Raw genomic sequence first — 21818 nt, forward strand, 5'->3', positions numbered from 1 at the left:
CAGCCTTGCAGATTCGTAGGCAGATTTTTTGATAATATTGAAGTATTAAGCTAACTTGAATTCTTAATATGCCATAACTTGAAACTAAATAATAATTTACATTTTACAGCACCGTTGTTTTCCGTATAGAAAATATACAGGGCCGGATTAAGATCATTGAGTTTCCTCGAGCGGGAAAATACAAGAGGGCCCTATCAAAAGCTTTTATGATGGGCCCTCTCTCAACATGTTCAAAGGGCCCATGAATTATATGAGTGACTCATGTCACGTTTTTAAAACTTTTATGGTGAAAATGTTTTCAGTAATATTTAAAAATATTTGATTCCCTCTTGATCGCGAAATCCTGAAGCAAAAAATGAAAACTCTATTCGAGTGACAGCTCCGGACTCTCTTTTATTGTGGTCCCCCCTAGAAAGTATCTTCAGGGTAGGCCTCTAGGTTGTAGTACAGCCGTGCAAAATATTCCTAGTCAGAATTGAACTTGGATAGCTTTGTTTTCTCTTATTAAACGGTGGCCCCGCGTAGCGTAGTTGGTTCGGCGCGAGCGGTCCCGGGTTCGATTCCCGATGGGGGCACTCGGTCGAAAAAGTGTAAAACGCTTTTTCAGGCCAGCCACCTTGTATGGGGTTTTCCTGGGTTTTTCTCATTCACACCAGACACATGCCGGAGTGGTACCTAACTTATAGGTCCCAGGCCGCTTCCTTCCTTCCCTTTCCTCGGATAGTGTGATCGCCGAGAAACATCATCTCTCAAACTTGACGGGCTAAATGGCCATAGATGCCGAAAGCCCGGAACTCTAAATCCTAAATCCTAAACCTCTTATTAATCGAAAAAACTCTGAACTATAATGTACGTTGCACCATAGTCGTTTAGAATCTCAATATTATTAATATTGGAAGTAGTACTTTAATTAAAGTTGTAAACTAAGCGAGAGGCTAGCGTTCTTGCTTCGCCCTATCAGAACGAGTGTCCAAAGCCGCAAGTTCTATAAGTAGGTTACGAGTCAGAGCCCGAATTTGAACGATTCGAGCCAAATTCGAGCAATTTTACAGAAAACTACTTTGGACACAATTGTGCATGAACTGAGCAAATTTAGGAAATTTTTGTGTCAGATCTGGCTCGAAATGTACACAAATTTCACACTAATTAAAAATTATATTGAATAGACATAGAAGTACTTAGGCATGAAGTAGTACAAGAAAAAAAAAACATTGAAACTGAAATGAAACAGAATGAAAGATGAACAAAAACCATCTTAAAAGAACTTGTGTAACCACGGGAGAAGCACGAACAGAAAAGAAAAGAAAATGATATCCCTGTCCATACTCTACACAAAATATGAGTCTTTTTTCTTTTCTTTAAACATACTTACCAACAGCATAATTTGACAATATCCAGATAGTTGAAAAAATACCCTTTTCTGCTCGTTTTTAAAATTACGTAACAAAGGAGGTAAGGATACCATACAGACAACAGGGAATAAACTACGTATCACTAACTAACCACTGACATGACAGCAATTATGGGTCAGAGCCGCTCCAACGCCATCTATTAGAAACAGGCTAAACTAACTCTAGCCTAGCGACGAACACGTGGTGAGTGCATGGCGTCATCTTGTCCCTAACAGCGTACCAGGAGCTTCCTAGACGCTTCCTGGTCACGTCTTTTATTCATGTGATTCCCCAATTGGCCTCACGACGCTGGGTGGACGCCGGAAGTTGGGAAGCACCGTCCGAGAATCGAACTCGAGACCACGCCGACGTGAGTCCAACACTTTAACCACAAGCCTATGGTATCTCCATTACGTATTACTAACAGCAGTGGTCGAAGTGAGACGGTATGCGGCGGTATGCCATACCGCCTCTGGTTTTAACGTGATGAAGGCATAGCGTTTCTGTTTTTCCAGTGATCAAGACATACCGTCACTGGAAAGTAGATGCTAAATAGCTTTAATGAATCCATTTTTATACACAGTAATTGACGAATAACTTCGCACGCAAAAATATTTTATTTCCTATGTAGAAATAATTTCTAAGTTGACAACACCGACATTTTTAAAATATTTTCCCTATCTTTTGTATTTACACTGCAGTTGATACTACTTGTCCCTTGTGACAGCTCGCTGCGTGCACGTGGTGCTCAATGCTGCGTCGCCAGCTTTTACGTCGGATATTGAAACTACACGAGTAGAACAAGTGAATTGTTTTTAGTTCCATATTAACATTTACTAAATGTAGAATGCTAAATGATACAAAAATGAAAACTAAAACAAATGCTCTTAATAACCACCAGGTCCAGTACTCAAGTTGACATCCGACTAAAACAATGTGCATTTGTTTATATTCAAACTGGCAACGTACGCAGAGGATGGAATGTTTACCTCTGCAGAGCGAGAGAAATGGGCCACTATAATTGGCTGAACGTGCTGTTGCCATAGAAACAGTTCTTCTTGCCTGATTGTTATGACCACGTGTAGGAAGGAAAAACCAGAGGAACGCAACTGTCACAAGGGACAAGTTGTATAAATTGAATTATAAAATGAAATGTCTTTAAAGAAGGTCATTTAGTTTATATTTTAATGTGCCATATTGAATTGTTTTTTCTTATGTATGTTTTGTGTCTTGTTGCTTTAATGTATATAAATGTCGTGTTCTGAGCATGGAATGAATTAGGGATTGTCTTCTGTGAGTGCGGATTTTCCGGGGGTTTGGAGTACCCCTCAGTTGAGTGGGTGGTCTGACAGTCTTCTCGCAGGAAATTATTAAAATAAAAACTCGAATTTTGAGTTTTCGTGTATAATTCTCTATAATACAAAATAAGGGGATAATTTTTATTTTCTCAAAGAGTTGTTGCAGGGGAATCAAAGTTTCTCCATGTCCCTCCCCCGTAACTACAGAGACACTCTCCAATGTTTTTTTAGACATTATGTAAATAGAACTGCAATTTGTCAGCAACATACCCTCACTGAATTTCAACATTTAGATAGGCGGTATGTCTAGTCAAAATCGAAATAAAACATACCGCCTCTGCTTTTTTTTTTCTACTTCGAACACTGACTAACAGGATTGATAAAAACACTATCTATCCCTCATCTCAAATATAATATCTAAAACATACAGCTCTTGAACTAAAATATAATAGATACATTATTTTTCGATTTTGGAGTACCGCTTTGTTTCAGCAGAACATTAAGAGAAATTAAATTAAAACAATTTCTCATCTTGTTCGGTCTTATTGTTTTAGTTGACGATTCAGTCAGATCCACGGATTTATTTGCTTTCGACTCCAACTCACGACTCTCGAGGAATAGTCACTAGTGGAAAACCGTTAAGGGCAAAAGCCACGCAAGGATTACAGCTAAATTAAGCAATGGATTTTGTAACTTCTGAATTAGATCAACTTCTTAAGAGAAAATATATTATATCTGAATGCACTAAAAAGCTATCAGTATATTTACTTTTTCGATTAATTAAGAATAATTCAGAGAACGTCGATTTTCCCTCTAATGAGAAAAAAGGTGAGGGAAATTCTTTTTTAAAAAGAAAAATCTCTTTTATGATGGAAAAACATTCCTAATGGTGACTAGAAAAGGGGATGAAAGATGGATTACAGTTAGATGCCTTAATTTTCACACCCCGCTTTGCTTCCGTTGTCCGTCTGCCACGCATGTCTTTTTCACAGAAAAGTTTATTTCAACCCTCCTTTTTCTTTCATAAGCCACATAAAAGAGAAATTGGAAATGGTGAAGAAAGAAAATAGGGTAAATGATATTCAACCGAGAGATTCTCCCATCTCCCTAATTTTTAAAAGGATTGATATTCACATTTCGTGCAAACCTTGAATTGAAGGAAGTGAAGGAAAAATTCAATGCTATCACTAACAAAAAGAAAAAAAATATGAAAATTGCTACGGTGAGCGACTGTTTAATTTCTCTGCATCATTAAGCAGAAAGGGACTATCCACCCCCACCCCCTTGATATGGAAATCATTTTGGGTTGGAGATGTAGCAAATCTGTTGTGATAACTGTTATAAACGATAGGTGTGGTTTTGGACTCCAACAAAAGGAACCTTTACGTTATTGAATGATGGATTATATATTTCGTTAATTCCTTTTGTAAGGTAATTACTGCTTGAAAGAAAGTTCGAACACAATACTCTAAATTGAAATGAAACGAAATATTTTGTTTAACGTCCCACACTTATGCTCTTTAGGCTAAGGTAGACGATGATTAAGGCAATTGAATGATGATGAAAGAATTGGTGTAATGAGAAACTGGAAGGAAACGGGAGTGCTCCGAGAAAACCCACGGACACGATGTTGTCCACCACAAACTTACTTGATTGGGGATAGAAACAGGGACCCCACGCACCAGAGGTAAGCGCTCTACCACTGAGCCCTCATGCTCCGCTCTACCAAGGCTGCCTTTAATGTAAGCTACCCCATCTTCCATTCCCTCTGAGGACAGTGGATGTTGAACTCACTATTATAATAAGATTTTTGATATATCAAAGTTCTTTATAATGTGTGCCCATAAAGAATGGTAACACAATGTTATCTTAGTTTTAGATATTTGTTTGTTATGTAAAGAAATACTAGATACGTCCTTATGAATTCAATTTAATTTCATTAGAGGTGGGATGAAAATTTTAAAAAAAATAAACCAGCAGATACCATACCAGTCGGGGTGGCCACAGACGGCTATCAGGGTGCAGGTTGAGCCCATTAGATTATTTTGGAGGACATTATTTTCCATTGAAAATGGTACACTAAAACTGGACAATGAAAAATTAGAGAGGAAAGAAAGGTACTCTGGGAAGGCAAAAATTTGATGGTAAGAAGGGTAAATTTGGAGGATGGGTACACCTGATCACAGTATCTGGAACATGTGACCGAGAAACCTCTCAAGATTAGAATCCAGAAGTCATCCTGATTAAGAAACATCAATCTTTTCTGTTAAAAAAAAAAAAAAAAAACTTTTAGGTTTATGATGTGCTTCCAAGTTGTTGCAGCAGAAAGTATCCATCTGACGACGACATAGTACAGAGAATAAAAAAGAAAAAACAAAAATGAAGCTCTGGGGGCACATGCTTCAACTCTGAATAATTTGTTATCCGTTGTGGAAAAATTACCGCGACCCAACCTTTTTGGTTTCTTATGATTTTATAAGGAATGAAAAGGAAGAGAAGTCTTTTTTTTTTTAAAGCAGGTTACAGAATATTTCTTCGATGAAGTCGTACGTTAGAGCTACCAACCATTTTGTCAGATAGATTTCCATTGGCTAGAAAGAAAAAAAAAAAGTAATTATATCAAGAGATGCCTCAAGATGAACTTTGATCCTGCATCTAACAAACAGAGTGGGTAATCGATCTTCATTAATTTATTGTATTATAAAGAAATTTTGATTTATATCCAAACTGATACCTGTCTTAGTCAAGAAGAGACAATAAGATTATTATTTTTTTCAATTGTGAATTGTAAAGCACCAATAAAATTGCAGCTGGATTTTGTGTGTATCTTGTTCAAAAATACTTGATTACCACCTCTCCTCACAACCGAGTCGTAATACTGTTTTGTTAATGAATGTTGTAACAAAGGTCTTTAAAATATTAAGAAAATAAACTTTTGTTGGCTGTAAATTCTCCTCTGAATATTAGGATTAGGATTTATATTTCTGGGCTTTCGGCATCTAAGGCCATTTAGCCCGTCACGTTTTGAGGGATGACGTCCCTCGGGGAGTACACTGTCCGGGGAACGGGAAGGAAGAAAGCGGCCTGGGACCTATAAGTTAGGCATTTGCCTGGTGTAAATGAGGAAAACCCAGGAAAACCTCATTCAGGGTGGTTGGCCTGAGAAAGCGTTTCACACTTTTTCGACCGAGTGCCCCCACCGGGAATCGAACGCGGGACCGGTCGCACCGAAAGCGAGAGCGTTAGCGACTACGCTACGCGGGGCCACAGTCCTCTGAATCTGAATACACTACTAATTAAAATGAGATGGATACTCATGCTATTTGCTATAAGACTTCTGTTTCTCCGTTGAAAACCTTTCCATTGTTTCGTAACTACCAATAATATGCATTTAAGTATGTTGTATCTTTTTCTTTTACTCGTACAACGACAAATTTACTCACATATTCTTTTTCTAAAACTATAGAATCATATAGTAAGTGAAAATTATGATAAAATGGTATATTGAAGAGTTTCTCAATCTCTGGTACGCGAGCCGTTGTTAGTGGTATGTACGACTAATGGTGATATTAACAATTAACATGCTTTGGTGCTACTCAAGTGGAAAAGGTTAAGAATCCCGTATATGGTGTTAGTTTATATGATGTATGGTACTGATATACAGTACATGATGTATGGTATTGGTATAAATAATGTACAGTGATATTGATATACGAAGATCGTATGATAATTCCAGGGACTAGAGCAGCCATACATAACGAAGATGGCATTTAGGTAGGAGGTAGAATAATTAGATGTATGCGGTTTGCAGATGATATGACACTTGTAGTGAAATCTGAAAAGAAAATCAATAAGACGTTAGAAAACTTGAGGAAAAGTTGTGAAGAATATGGAATGAAAATAAATGTTAGAAAGATAAAAGCCATGGTGATTGGTCCAAAGCGGTCGATGTCATATATAGAAATAGGATTGTAGAAAATAGAACAGGTGACTAGTTTTCGATGTCTGAGTAGTATTATTAGTGATAATATGAAGTGCGAACGGAAATAAAGCAAGGGTAGGAATGGCGAAAGAAATCTTTAGGAGAAAGAATACTATTTTGTGGGACCTAGAATAAAGAGTTAAGAAAAAGATTCATAAGATGCTTCGTGTGAAGTATTGTACTACATGAGGCAGAAACATAAACATTAAGCAAAAATGATGAAAAACGACTGGAAGTTTTCGAAATGTGGGTGTGGAGAAGAATGGAGATAATTAGTTAGGTCGAGTGGAAAATGAATAAGAAAGTGTTAGAAATGATGGGGGGAGAAAAGAACAGTTTTAGATATTATTGAGAAGAGCAAGAAACACTGGTTGGGACATTGGTTAAAGAGGAAGTGTATCATGAGGGACGTGCTAGAGAGTATGGTGACAGGAAAAAGAGCGAAGAAGACTACAATTAATGGACGATATCAAAATAGGAAAATCGAACGTGCAGACGAAGTAAAGAGGTTAGTAGAAGATCGTCGAGCATGGAAGCTTCTCACTTGCGACAAGTGACCTGCCAATAATGGCAGAATACCTATGATGATGATGATGAGAGCAACTAATTTAAACTAGATGCTCTGCGACGTTAGAGATTGTCTCTAACATTCTCCGTAGTCGAGACAAATAGATATATTATTAATTGGACCAGCCTGAGTAACCTGATGATCGACAAAGATAGACAAATAAGAACACCGATGATAAATGCTGTGGCTTTGTAGGCTCACTACTCGTATAATACCAATATCTTCTGGAAGTATGTATTTATGATCACTTTTGCTCGTCTACGGAAAACGCTACTTATTTTAGTATATGTATTTCTAGGATGTTTTTAATAGATAAAAATGAAATGAAATTTCTATTTTTACGACCCACGGGTATGTTCTTCAGGCTGGAAGATATGGATACTGAATGAAAGTGAATGTTTATGAAGTAAATTGATAGAATGCGAATGTGGGAGTAAATGAGCAAACTCTGAGAAAATTCACGGACACAGTATTGGCCATTAGAAACTCGAGTAGCCGGGGATTGAAGCAGAAACCCTTCGCATTAGAGATGAGCGTTCTACTATTGAGGCAGCTGTGTCCCCATATCTTGAATATATATATATATATATATATATATATATATATATTCGTTTATTATTGTTGGCTTTAGACTACAATGTATAATCTTCTTGTAACATAAAATATTCATACACATAATGTAAATTACCAAAAGGATTCCTTTTACTTATTGTCAGACAGCACTTCGTACATTAGATAAAGGGGGAGAGAAATAGAAGCCAGCAATAAATATCCAGACAATAAGGTAATATAAATAAAAACAGTATGAAGGTATCAAAATAAACAAAGTATTTCAATCAAATGTGTTGGTCCCCACAGCTACTTTGATCTATTTCCCTTTTCCAATCAACATTTTCTTCCCAATTCTCCAAAGACAGGTAAGTAATGATTCCACCCCGTATTGGGAATGTTAATCTTGATTGTGCTTCGTATTTTCAAAACAAAATCATATGAATATTAAAAAAGGCTGTGTAGTGACACGCTATATGGGAATCACGTTACACCATGAACAACTGATTAAAATATTTCATTTGGTTGACAGGGGGCTATGAATCACTAAGCTAACAGTACCATCAATGTATTCTCTAGAGGAAGTGTTAAGTACTTTGATTGCCTGGAAGGAGTCAATGTATATTCTAAAGAACACTTTCCCTTTGCAAATAACGAAGTGAGAATTAATGAGCGAACAGCTAAAAATATACATATATTTCCTTCTTGTTTGTTTGTTCCGTGCTAAAGTTGTAGAGTTTATTTCTGGGGCACATATTCTTGTCTTCCAACCAGTGGCGAATCTAGCCCGGGGCCGGGGGCCTAGGCCCTCCAGTTTTTTTTTTAGAGAAAAATAATTTAAGCTATTATTTATATAGTTTTGGAAGTTAATAACAATTGTTTATTTGGAGTTTACTGTCTCTTTTCAGCACCAAGGCTATACAAAGCATGGACCCTACGGTTTAAAATGTAATCAGAACCACAGTAATGTGTTCAAATTTTAAGGTTTCGCAACTAGGAATCGAATCTGAAACCCAGTGCACCAAAGACGCGAGCAATAGCAACTAGAAAAGCAGGAACTTCAATAATAGCATTAGATAATAAACTTAACAGTGATTAATTGTATTTTTATTGTAACATTTTACAGTATTGGTTAGTTAACGAAATTTCTACTAAAATACAGGGTGTATCAAAAAGGATTTCACAAATTTGAAAGCGTATAATTATTGATTTATTCATTTATCTTATAGACATGGTTTTGGTGTCATTTTGTAGCAAAAGACATCAAGTTTTGACTCACGTAGTACACTAGTTCAGAAAGAAGTTACAGCAAGCGCTAGCGGCAGTTGGAGCAAAGATATCTGCCTTCACTGGTCCAGGTAAATGGATCAGCCGAGGTGGGCCAATTGCATGGCCCCCATGTTTACCAGACCTGACACCTCTTGTTTTCTTCTTTTGGAGTTTCATCAAGGATACCGTGTTTATTCCACCCTTACCGGCTTCGCTACCAGAGCTCAGAGCAAGGATCTACTTTGCAATTCAACAAGTCACACCTGACATAATGCAGCGTGTTAGGCAAGAAATGGACTTCAGATAGGGTGTGTGCACTGGCGTCTCTGTTATGTAAAATTTGGGGGGGGGGGACATCGAAGAAAGTGATTAAAATGGTGCTACCTAGCCCAACCTATTTATTATCTTCGATTCCATTTGTTACCTTTCTGCTTACCTTCACGGATCCCCTAAGGTATATCAAGAACTCTGATATAATCGTTCCATAGCCTGCATAATATATTCCAAATAAATATAATAATTATTATTTATTTATTTATTTGTTATTCTGTCGTTAGTAAATAAATTAAATTAGAATGAAATATTCAATATTTTGTACTTCAAAATATTGGAGGGACGCGACCCCCTCGTCCCCCCGCCAGAGACGCCTATGGGTGTGTGCCGCATCACCAGCCACATTAAACCTCTTTAGGTATAAGGTAAAAACCTTGATGTATTTTGCTACAAATATGACACCAAAACCATGTCTGTAAGCTAAATAGATAAATCAATATAAGTTTTGAAAATTGTAAAGTCCTCTTTCATACGTCCTGTACATTAAAACCTCTTGTGCTCTAGCCCATTGAATTAAAATAAATATGTACTCGTAATGTATATTGTCAAGAATGAACCATAACTGTATTTAAACTCTCACTAAAGGAAAAATTGAATTGATGTAAATAAGATAAGAAAATCCATACAATATATATAAACTGTATCAAATTATCATAAGAGACAAATTTGATGACAAAGTCTCAAAGAAAATTGCCTGAGAAGCAACTGAAAATAAAATACACCTAATGAAGGAAGTAAGCAATATACAATTGAAGTCCCTCCCTTCCAACCATCCAACCAGCCAACCAAAAAAGAGTAAAAAGTAGTAGCAATACCCGTTTTTAGTTTCGCTACACTTACCATTATAAAGAAAAAGAAAAAAAGGAAGAATTTTTCTTTCCTTTGCTATTTTTAATTCCAGTTATGTCAACCATAACATTTTATCTGAAGCGTATAGAAATTATTTCTAACTTTATTTCTTTATTCTTTTAAAAAAGAAAATAAAGAGAAAAAGGAAACGTCTCATCTTTTAATCTCATTTGAAACAACCTGTACATTTATTTCATTCGGCTCTTCCATTTTTTCTAAACGTGATGCGCAGACCGATTGCGCACTGAACCTTGTAAAAACAGCACCTCATCATGAATTTAAACTGACAGCAACGACCAATTCATTAGTAAGACTGAGATACATATTTTGGTGCTCTTCTCCCATATAAAAGATACAGTAAATACAAAATCCAGACTTATACAATAAACAAGCTCAAAATTTTAAGTTCCCTTAGTTACCGCATTGTATGTATTAATTACATAATTTTATACTTAATTGTCCTTTTCAGGTTATAAATTGACGAGTTTTCTACGAAAGATAAAAATATTCTTACTTGAGAAGCACTAATTTTAAAGTTCCCTTTACTTATTGTATTGTATTATTAACATTTTTTTAAAAAATAATAGTCCCTTCTAAGAAGCAAGTTTTCTATGAAAGATAAAAATATTACCATCAAGAAACACTAAGTTTTAAGGTCCCTTTATCTACTGTATTTTATTATGTACATAGTTCTGTTTTTTAACCTTCTTAGGAAAGAAATTTGACGAGTTTTTCTACGAAAGATAAGAAAATTTCTATCTAGCAATCACTAAAATTAAATTTCCATTTACATGTTGTAATATATGATAAACGTTATTAATTAATTTTTTTAGAAAACAAATTTGATGGTTATTCTATGAGAGAGAGAAAAGAAGAATCCAACTGTGTTGCTGTCGTTTTCTAAGAAACTACGACGTCGCTATTTGATATGCGTAATCCAGAGAACTTATTGCAAAGATTAACCAAAATAAACATCCATATTTAACATATACGATAGGGCTTTCGATATTACAGTATTCTATTTGGATATGGTCAAGAATTCAAGAAATATTCAGTTTTCCTAATTGGTGCGGCAACCCACCTAGATAAAATGTTTCGTGGGTTAGCTAACCACTCAGGATAAATAATTAATAAATCTGGACTCCTATGATAAACCCTTCCGAAATCTTGAATATTTGAAATTTTTCATCCCATAAACAGTCAGTATCAAATGGAAGACGATGCCTAGATAATTCTTGTACTCTTGGCGGCATCTTCTTTTGTTGTATTATAGTGTGTCTTATATTGATTTTTTAAAAGCTAGATTCCGCAGGAGTAATAATTTCCTAGTGATTTTTTACCAGTACATAATAAACACCTTCTTAGTGATTTCTTATTCCCTGATGAAAATTCTCAGAGGCAATAATTCCCTACGACCACTGGAAAATGAGAGAGTTCGAAACCTATATAAAGCATTCTCTCAATGATTTTAAAAATAAAAATCCTTTAAAAGATTAACTGAACTTCATTCTTGTCCAGCCAAGCAGACAGACGCAGCTAGTACAGAGAAGACCTCTGTACTACGACCTCTGAATTTCTTGACGTGCTACAACAGAAACGTCCAGATACCGTACAATACATGCTGAATAATGAGGTTTTTATCTTCATGTGCGCATAGTGTACTTTTCTTCTAAATTCTTTCGGAGAAAAAGGGAAAACAAAACTATTCCTTTTTTCTACTTATTTGATAGCTAGATAGATGAGGGATTTTAATATACATAAATCTTTCTGTTCGTGTAACGAAAGGTCGAAGTAATTACTTAATTTTCATGCTCTTTATAGCTATCTCCGCTTCAATCATAGCAATATATTTTACAAAGTTCTGTATAAGGGTAACAAAAAAAAAAGAAAAAAGAAAAGAAAGAAAAGAAAGAAAGAAATAAGAAGAAAAGAATGTTTTAGAAAAATGTACACGGTTCATTTACGAAACAAAAAGAACAAACCGAAGAATTTGGTTTGCTATGGTTGGTTAGATTTCAACTTCGACATTATCGGTGTTCTCAGACTGCTAAAAGAACTATTTTGGATGAAATATGACAGTTAAAATTTTCATCTCTATCTGGTGGAGTTTTGAAGATAGATGTTGGGGAAACCAAAAGAAAGAAAATCAAGATAAATACAAAGTTGAAGGAAATAAATACTTTCTGTAAGACGAAATTGAAAGCCGAAACGTGGGAACAGTTTACCATAATATTCAGTGGCGGTTCATGCATGATTAAACTTACAGAGCACATAATATTTCAGTTACGTTTAATAAACATTTCAATGTTAAGAGAAATATTCTGAAATCGTGAAATACTGGAAATAACGTTTCATCGTAAAATGTAACAAAAATTGGCTGAGCTATTCTTCTCAAGTCAAAATAAAGCCAAAATAATACATAATGGTATACCCTCCGAAGCCTCCTTTAGACGCTATAGGAAATCAAAAGTTTCACTACGTGGCAACGTGACATATTAAATTAGAACCATTAGCATTGCTCTACGAATCCATCAAGCAGTTACATCGATTGTTACGTCAATAGGTGGTGCTAGTGTCAACGTGTATCTACTTTAACTGTTATCTGGAAAGAATCGATGCAACTATTTGAAAGATTGATAAATCTACTCTATGGTTCTTTATCTGCGACATTGCCACATAGTGCAATTCGTGTCTATAGACGAGGACCAGAAGTCTTACTTTATTCGATCAAAAGATCCAATATATTTCAATAAAAATTTTTTTCGTACGCCTTACATCTGGAGAACTACATATAGTGCAACCAAACCCAAAGTATCACCTTATACCGTAGAAAATACGAAAACTCGATTTAGGGTTCCTTCAAAAATGTTGTGGCCCCTGCGATCCAAGATCCAATATATTTTAATTAAAAAAATTCTGGTATGCCTTATATCTGGAGAACTACATATAGCGTAGCCAAACCAAACTATCACTTAACTTAGTATGATGTGTTTATTCCGTAAAAAATACAAAAACTCGATTTAGGGGCGATTCAAAAATGTTGTGGTTCCTGATCCAAGATTCAATATATTTCAATCAAAATTTTTCTTTGTACGCCTTAAATCAGGAGAAGTACATATAGAGTAGCCAAACCCAAACTATCATTTAACTCAGTATGATGTGCTTATTCCATACAAAATACGAAAACTCGATTTAGGCCTCTGAGTTCAAAATTTTGTGGGCCCCTGATCCAAAAACTAATTATTGACCAAGATCGAAATGTTTTGATGCATTTCCTTGGATCATTAAAATTCTCGTCCAAGATAGCAATCTTTTGATCCATTTTTTGAATCTTCCTAAAATTCTTGCTTTGACTTGTAGAATAGGGCTCTGTAGTCCGTGGGTCGCCATTTTTAGAACACTCGGTATAATTATATAATCTTTGGACATTTATTTTTCGTTAAACGCCACTGATTTTGCAAAATATTTTTAAAGAATTGAAATATAACATTTATTAAGCTCTTATTAATCGTCAGGCTAAATCACTTGCGTATCTACCATGACACTAGTGTTATATAACATTTTGAGCAAGCTTTAAGTAATTTAGTTCAAGGAGTGAATGAAAAAAGTATTAAAAAAAAAGAACATAGGAACATGTTTAGGGAGATCAATCAATACCTTATAATGGATACTTATTAATTTTGCACTGGGTTTACTTTTTAACAGTTATATTATACTCACGGATTCATTGAGGTACCTTTTTTCCTTAACGAGGAGAACCAAGTTATCTGAGAAGAAGAAGAACTGTAGCCACAAAATCAGGTACCTTGCATGCATTCAATTGCCCTGTTTATGGCCAAATAACGTTGCACATTATGGGTTTATTTTATATAAAATCTAGTTTGAGCATGTACGTTACATCAATGAACACCAGTTTTTAAAGTCTCGTTTCTCCTGCAAGAAATTGGCAGTTAAGTGGGAGCAACTGCTCTTATTTAATCATTAGTTTTAGAAAAGAAAGAACGAAAAAAAGATGTTGAAAATGGAGTTTCCATGTTGTTCTGGATTTTATAGGTGGACCTTACGAGGTCTAAATAGCACACGAGAATTTTTTTTTCAAATCAACTTTAAAGAAAAAATGTTCTTAAACATATTTTTTCATACGATAGAGAGGCTGAAGTAATACTGTTATGCAAATCTTTTCCAATGATAATAATAATAACAATAATCCTTATTATAAAACAAAAACATATCAATCTGTGAGTAACGTTAATATGCAAAACATGAAAGAATTACAGGTTGCATAAACATCTAGGGGAATATTTAGTTTTTCTTAATCTTTATTCTAAACACAAGACGCCTCATCTCTGATACGCTAATTCCCAATAGTTCATGGTCAGTCTCATAGATGTCACTAGCTGCGTTGTCTCTTACCTTATGCCAAGAGATGTCGCTAGCGTGCAGGCAATTTCCAGAGGAGACGAAAGTGTGAGGGAACAGCTACTTATAATAATACAATAATTATTTAGTAGGACTCATCCCATGACCTTCCTAGATACTCCAACTATTATTTTCATTTCTACCACATAATAATAATTTTGTCCGTTCTGACTTTTCGAACACCTTGGATTTTTGTAAGCATCTACTGTGATCCTATTATTTTGGTACGAGAACTTTACCGCCCTGCATGAGAGGTACTGTGTAGACATAGAGGGTCAATCCATTGACAAAAATTTGAAAGAGAAAGAAGCTTTTCAAATGTTGCAGTTCTTTATAGCTGATTGATATGCTAACATTTAAAAAGCCAAAAATAACGTACTTTGAAAAGTGCTTACGATGGTTTCGTATGCCCCATTGTTGCTCGTTGAAACAGTAACGACGAGCATTACATATACCATACGTTTCCACTGAGCTACATTTGAGCAGAGAAGGATGTATATTGAGCGTTTCTAGCTGTTTTAAAGTCAACATATCTATAAGGTATAGATAACTGCAAAATTTGGAAAACTACTTTCCCTCTATGTCTACACTTTCTAAACAAAACTAATATCTTGCCTCACCTTCCACACTGTTGTTTATACTATGCAATATATATATATATATATATATATATATATATATATATATATATATATATATATATATATATATATATATATCGATAGATAGATAGATAGATAAATCGATATACCGTACGTAATCCACAGAACTCATCTAATCATGGCCAAATTTGGAACGGGGCGTACATTTTGACCTTCTTGGTAAACAATTAAAATATTTTCTTGTGTGGACTTATGACTCCCAAGCCTTGGACCATCATATTTAGCGGTTGAACTTCTAGAGTAGCTACGTATACAGTAAAAGATCTTGAACATGTCTGGACTTGATCAAACAGCACGAAAGTAGACCTTAATTTCCTTAGAAGGCATGCGAAATATTTCCCTGGACCATCAAAATTGGCATTTTTTTTACTAATATTGCTGCTTAAAACAAGAATTATAGGGGAAAATACAAAGTTGTTAATTTTAATTTTAGGCTATTTTTTTTTCTGCAATCGGAGAACTCAATACTACTACATCTTGTAAAAGTTCTTGAAGAACTTAACAAGTTTTGTGAAATTGGCCCCAGCAGAAATTATTTCAGAAGACTTCTTCCTGGGGTGGGGTGTTAAAGACACTGGGGATGGAAAGTAGTACTAAGAAAATACTGAGATATGAATCGGGGGGGGGGGAGACTCACCCCACTCACCCCTGAAATCATCACTGAGCTCGAGTATTGTTGACCCATTCCAATATTGACAGAACAGAATCTAATTTTTACAAAAAAATAAAAAAAAAAGTCTTGGGCTACGGCTTTGTAGTCAAGGCATTAAAATATCTACAACAGGGCTGGCCATTAAAAAAAAAAAAAAAAAAAAAAAAAAAAAAAAAAAAAAGAATTGAGAGCTATTTCTCTTCTAGAGGGAATCACAATAATCATTACAAACATTATGACACATATCATCACCTTCTATTCCTCATGATTTGCCGATCGAATAATGGGCACCAGTCGCTCGCCAAGTGGACCACCTCTGATTTAGAATAACCATATTTTATTTATTTCAATCAGAATTTCGTGGTTATAGTGCTGATTGTAGGATTAATAATAAATAGATTTTTCTTAAAGTTGTAGGTTATGATATACAATAAAACATGTTATTCGTTTGGATCGTACAAATTTAAAAATTAGCTAGAACATCGCAACAGAGACCCTGCGACCGAAACTGTTTCGGACACACACACAACCAATCTAGATATATCGCAAATTTAATATTTATTAACATAATTTCCACCTTGGTTTCGTTTGAAATGTGTTGATGGTCATTTCGACTGTACTCAATAAATAACTCTTAAAAAATCGTATAGTTACTTGATCTAATCGCCCAAGGTTGGAGTATTGAGTTTGGCCTCAAACAAGGTTGTCTACAATTGATAAGAAGTATAGGTTATGTCCTCAAATGCCTATAATATCAAGTAAAATTATGGAGTAACATAATTTTTCATTGCCATTATTTTTTCAAAACATGCAACTTTATCGGTTCATAAACATGCATGCATTCACAATCGGTTGATAAAATAAAACTGAAATAAAATCTTTAACTCAATAAAATGAATTTTCAACTCCATGTTTGGAGAAGCAAGGTTTTCCATTGACATAAAAGTTTCATGTTTTTTGTTAGCATTTTAGATTAAAATTGATTACAATATAGGTATTTCTGAAACTTGGCGGAGAAGAAGATTGATTGCCCCCTTTCCGTCCCCAAATGATGCCACTGGAATGGACTACTAAGAACATTGTTTTATTCATCAAAATACATAAATTAACGCATATTCCAGTGTTAAAAATCTTTATTCTTATTTATTTATAGTTAATATTTTTATTCTCTTCAATTCAGAAATATTTTCTGACGTGTTTCAAATTCCTTACGCAGGAGTTGAATTGCAGAGCAGTAGTCTGCGCTGGAAATACGAATTTGCTCACAACTGTAGCTCATTCCAGACCGCATGAACTCGCTTTCGTTTGACTGAAATTTTGTTACAAATCCAAATTGAAACGAATTATTTCTTCAAACCGGCATTCGTTAATTTGCTGTAATTGCAAAGTGTATTCTACATATGAGTTACTGAGTAGTAGGCTTCCAAAGGTAACGAATCTATAACTATATGCATCACACCATAATTGATCGTTGTAAGAACTAACGATGAGATCTGCTGTTCAATAAGGTTGAAAACCATTATTCGAATTTGTATAACTGAGTGACTGTACTCTGGGCAATCACGTATTAAATTTTGCTTATATTTTAAATTTGAATAATTACAATTCGGTAACTTAAAAAGAGAGCAAGACTACTTAGAAGAAAGCAGATCTATTTTCCAGGGGTGCCCACAAGGGGGGGCTATGACGCAAACTGCGTCATTGAAATATTTGGGGGGTTAAAATCTATATAAATATGTTTGATGAGGGGGGGAAATTAATCGAAAAGAAGATTTTTTTCATGGAAGAACACCTACGGATAGACAATTGGGGGGGGTGCGTCATAGACATAAGGGGGGTGGGCACCACTGTATTTTCGGTTGACGTTCAGAAGTTATAAAATCCAAAAGACTCACATTGTAGAAGTATTAAATTGTAGGTCTTTTGCAGTATAAGATTTCGATATTTAAGGTCTTGTGGATTAAGACTTCCGCCATTAAATGATTGTTAGTACCTCTGCAGTTTAGGGCTCAAAAATGCTCTAAAGGTTTAGCTTCTTGCAGGAGTAAAAGTGGATCTGAAAAGGTAGGGGGACGGATGACGTCATGCCGTTCTCCGTGCCTATTTTTTTGCCCTTTGTAATTTTTTAGGAAATGGAGGTACGCCATAGATATTGTTGGAAGTGGGGGGAACGTCCTTCCACGTTCCCCCTGGCTTCTTGTTTTTAAGACTTGTGACTTTGGAACCGGTGACGGTGGATGGATTTTAGGGTTCTCCAATTTGAGAATTGTGTATGTGAAAATGTATACAGCATAAGATTTCTGAATTTTAGGTCATAAATTCTAGAACTTTTGGCGTGAATTTTACATTTTCCATATTATTATTATTATTATTATTATTATTATTATTATTATTATTATTATTATTATTATTATTATTATTATTATTATTATTATTATTATTATTATTTTAATTAAACGCCCGAAGATAATGCTTCCTGGTTAAGGAAGACTGTGATAATGATAATGAACGAAATAGTGGAATAAAGAAAATTAGTGGAAACTGGAGAACGGAGCCTCGCATATATGAATAGTGTTTGTTCACTACAAAGCCCACTTGACGAGAGTTGGAATCGAACTAGGGTCTCTACGCACTCTACCACTGAGGCATTTTTTTTTATTCTATAAGAAAGCATCCGTTGTGGATTAAGTCAGCACGAAAGGCCGGTAACATAAAAAGAGTTATTCTTCATTTTTTTTCTTACTGGAATGAAATATAAACACTAGCTCTAACATCTGTCTTCCACGCAGAATGCAATACGGAAGCATTTTTGGAGTCTGCTTATATTACTAACAACAACAACAATAATAGTAAATGATCCCAGGTATAACATAACAACTGAGTTGTTTTCGCCATTTCACAGACTATGGATATAGGCACAGGTCAACCCCTTCGACAGTTGTAACTGTGCAACTCACAGACCAAAACGTTTTTGCCAAAGAAAGACACAGAAGATATATATATATAGTTTTTAAAAGAAAGAAAGAAGAAGAGAGAACACATTTTAATGAACTTCAGTACTTAACGTAGAACCTTCTTGCCTACCGTCCCTCCCCCCAACACGTTTTTACGTGCAGACGGATGATGGGTGTTAGCGAAATAAAAATATTATGTGCCAAACATGCAAAGGGTCACATTTCACAGTCTTAATTACAAGTTGACGAAATTGAAAAAAAAAAAAGTTTTGTTTTGATGCTTTTTTTTTTCTTGCTACAGACGATCATTTACTGCTTTTATGAGCGCGCGCATTAAACAATAAACGTATCCTTAAGGAGATTTTACATTTTGAGTGGAACAAATTATTTGCAAATGTTTACCTTACAACTATGTTTTTCCGATGTAAAATTGACCCCATTAATCTCTATTTCTTAATTAAAATAACTTCTTCAAAATATTGGTGCAGGCATCTTAAATTTTCAGAACAATTTACTGCCCACTAAAACAGAATTAGAGAATGGGCCGCTCAAGATAGCACAAAAAAGCCTATATACTTATTCCATAGTATAACAATAATGTTTATAAATATGTATATGTTGATATGGACAGTCTGTATCGTATGATAGCAAATTCTTTTATGGCCAGACCTGAACATTTAACTTGTTTAGTTTTGTGGCCAGACATGTATAAACATGTTTTTCTACACAGTTCTGATACAATATGAAACGAAGCTATTAATAGTGGATGTATTCTAAATTATAAAGAAGGATTTTTGTGCAAAATGGAAAATTAAATGCAGAAAATCTTAGGATAATACATCAGTTTAAATATATTTTATCTTGGGTGTTATCTCTGAACATTTAGTGAATAAACTACGTTTTAATTAGTCAAAGAAATTATAATATAACGAACTTAGGGCTAATATGAGGTATTGGATGGCGAAGTGGTGTAAGTCAGTTTTGAGACATTTTAAGATATTGAAACTCTTATTAGAATCGATATTTTAAAAAATGGGACAAAATCGGTTCTTTGTGCTGCCATCTTTTGGCTTACCCTGAGATACGCAACTTTTCCACCCAACAGGTTATGGTTTCAAGTTCGCGGAAATGATTTAACCTTATTGTTAAAAAAAAAAAAATGAGTTACACCATTTTGCCGTCCAACGAAACATATATAGATGTTATATTTTAATAGTCATGGAATACGAATGTTTTTATACTGAATATTTTATTAAAAGTATTATTTGTAAAGGGAAAAGATAGAACACTTCAAATTTTTATACTTTTTTTTTCTTTATTCAATGCTAATTCCGTCTTTTCTGCCTCTGAAAATATTTTCTTTCTTCTTAAAAATAATTCTTATGAAATCTGTTTCAATTTTTGCTTAATACAACGCTTTCTAATATTTTGGTTAACTGCATTAATTCTACAGTTAATATTCCCTCCTTACCGTATATCGTGCCACTGACTTCTCGCACTATAGATGAGCAGATTGAGGAACCTATTCCGTCAATCAGTAGTTAACTAGCAACAATTCTTCTTTGTTATTATTATTTGTTGCCAGTCGATGTGTAAGAAAGCAAAATTTTTGAAATGGCAAATAATTTCGTAAAAGATTAAATTCCTGACGATAAGCGAAATACTATAGTAACATCTTATATATGTACAAAATTCTCTCGACCCTCTAGAAAATTCACAAATTTATGCAAATTTTATAGCTTTTCCAAATTTTTCCTATTTATGAAACTCGCAATTAAAACACTGATTGTAAAGGTTGGATGAACATAATATTCTGTAATAGAAAAGAGTTTTCTCGTCTCCCTCTTTGGTTCACTTTGTTTCATGCCAAATGTCTGAGACATAATTATAAAATTTGAAAATGTGCATTCTCAAATAAATTCAAGTTTTAAGCTTTGATGAATAAGAGTTATATAGTAACTCCATTAAAACTTTCTACTGAATCCGAATAGTTTGAAAATCTTCAAATAACCGGTGTTGTAAACAAACAAAATAGCATGTCCAGTAAACAAACAAACAAAATAAGTAAATAATGTGTTGTAAACAAGCCAAATAATTGTGTTTAAAACGTGAGCCAAATTAATGAGCAAAATAAACAATCTTTAGTGAACTACAAAAATAGCATTGCTATAAACAAGCAAAATAATGTGTAATAAACAAGCTAAATAATTTGTGTAGGCAACATATGAATACCACGCACAAAGAAGCACAATACAATTTTAGTCTAGTAAACAAACAAACAAAGTGGACAGTGATAAATAAAATAGTCCTTTGAGTAAAAACAGAAAATCACACGTGTAGTAAACAAAAAAAAAAAAAAAAAAAAAAAAGAATGTTCCAAGAACATTACCACAACAAACTTAAAAAGAATTAATTTTTCTTATTAACTCCTACAGGTTTTATACCAATATTGTTCTATGTACTTTATTATTATTATACTCATTAAACAATTCTTGTAATCTATCTATTCATGTATAATTTCCTTGAGTACAATACTACATTTTTCCCCACATGTTTTTGTTTAAGATTTCTGTTAAAACGTTCTATGATATGTTGTCTTACGAAGACACATGCTCAAAATTGAAAACTTCGCAAAATATCATCTCTCTATGACTTAAGGTTCCCGAGATATGGCTCCTTAAATCTCCCGAAATAGGAACTTTTTTTTGGACGATATCTCGGGAAAACGGTAAGAGTGACTTGAAAAATGCCATCACTTCTTTGAGATAGTTTTTGATGTTCTATCGAATGGAGGGTTCAAAATTTAAAAAAATCGCAAATAACAGACACACACACAGATATAGGGAATTCAGTAACGAACTTTGTAAGTTCCTTGATAACGTATCTAATAAA

General features: G+C 34.4%; 1 protein-coding gene across 6 annotated transcripts in view; it reads right to left on the minus strand.

The window, feature by feature from the left end:
• Positions 1-21818, minus strand: part of ss (aryl hydrocarbon receptor spineless) — a 424929-nt gene that overhangs the window by 251594 nt on the left and 151517 nt on the right. The gene's annotated exons all lie outside the window — the stretch shown is intronic.

The sequence above is a fragment of the Thermobia domestica genome, chromosome 1 (assembly GCF_964235325.1).
Source record: "Thermobia domestica chromosome 1, izTheDome1.hap1.1, whole genome shotgun sequence".
NCBI classification, from domain to species: Eukaryota; Metazoa; Arthropoda; class Insecta; order Zygentoma; family Lepismatidae; genus Thermobia; species Thermobia domestica.